Source organism: Bison bison, unplaced genomic scaffold, assembly GCF_000754665.1.
Source record: "Bison bison bison isolate TAMUID 2011002044 unplaced genomic scaffold, Bison_UMD1.0 scf7180017864366, whole genome shotgun sequence".
NCBI classification, from domain to species: domain Eukaryota; kingdom Metazoa; phylum Chordata; class Mammalia; order Artiodactyla; family Bovidae; genus Bison; species Bison bison.
In genome coordinates this window covers 4,647,754-4,648,935 of record NW_011494938.1, presented here as the reverse complement: position 1 = coordinate 4,648,935, position 1,182 = coordinate 4,647,754, and the positions used below count along the sequence as shown (strand labels likewise).

Sequence of the window (1,182 nt, the reverse complement as noted above, 5' to 3'; positions counted from 1 at the left end):
GCTTCTTTTTCTTCACCCAATTTTCTAATACAAACCAACATGTAGTGATATCAAGGAATTAGGGGAAAGGAATATGATCTCCAAAGTACCTGTGATGTATTGGATTGGCTTAAAAGTTCATTCAGGTTTTTCCATATCATCTTACAGAAAAACCTGAACAAACATTATGATGAACCTGATATTAGGAAGAGTACCAAACAAAAGCTTTCACCTGACCTTTCAGCCTGCCATTTCTCTGGGAGCTTTGGGTTCCCTCTCTATGATAGTGAGGGGAAGAAGAGAAGCCACCTCACACAGCTATGGTTAGGAAGTAAGAGCATGCATGTGGAAACCATTCACAAATTAGAAAATACCCACTAGATAGTGGGGTGATATTTTATTTCTTTTATGCTTTTGGGTTAGTCCAAGACCTTTTATTTACTGTATATATTCCTGGACAATCTGAACCTGGCTTATAAGTGAAAGTGAATCAGGAAACCTAGAGACTGGATATGTAAGGTATTCAGATACTGGAAGAAGTCTTTGCTTACACTATTCAAGTTATTATCAAACTACCAGCAGAATCTACTATGTGCGGTCAGGCACGGAAAGCGCTCTTTTTTCTTTACAGGGAGGGGGTCCCTGGAGGATTCCTGGGAATATTCTCTGGTGAAGCATGCAGAAAAAGTGACAGTGCATTTCCAACTAACTGGTCTGAAAGGTTGGGCAAGATGTCATTTAAGAGACACAGAGAACATATAAAAACTATACCTCATTTCCCTATTATGCTACAGCCCAAAAGCACATCACAACCATACTTTGTAATAGGGTCCATCAGAATTTCTCATTTCAGAAAACTATCTTAGTCTTTTATTTTGAAACATCACTCCTAGTTTTATGGAGGACTTAAAAAGAAACAAATAAGATTATGTTTTAATAACAACTAAAGCTTCATTAGAGCTTATAATAATTTGGAGGGTCATGGAAGAGTCTGGATTAATTTGCTGAGTAAATGGATTTCTGCTTATCTAAAACTAAATGGAAATGCACTGTATCTTTTCCAAATGAACGGGTAGCATCATTGGTGGGCAACCTACTCACCGGGCTATGAGAGATTTTCTATAGTCAGCAAGGGGGAGAGAGGGGGACAGAAGGATAATATTTTAAATGCAAGAGAAAACTAGGCCAGTTAAATGTTTTTTC

At 37.8% G+C, this 1,182-nt stretch overlaps 1 protein-coding gene across 1 annotated transcript in view; it reads right to left on the bottom strand.

Annotated features, from left to right (window-relative positions):
• Positions 1 to 1,182, bottom strand: part of LOC104999973 (glycerol kinase-like) — a 79,239-nt gene that overhangs the window by 33,780 nt on the left and 44,277 nt on the right. The window lies entirely within an intron of this gene.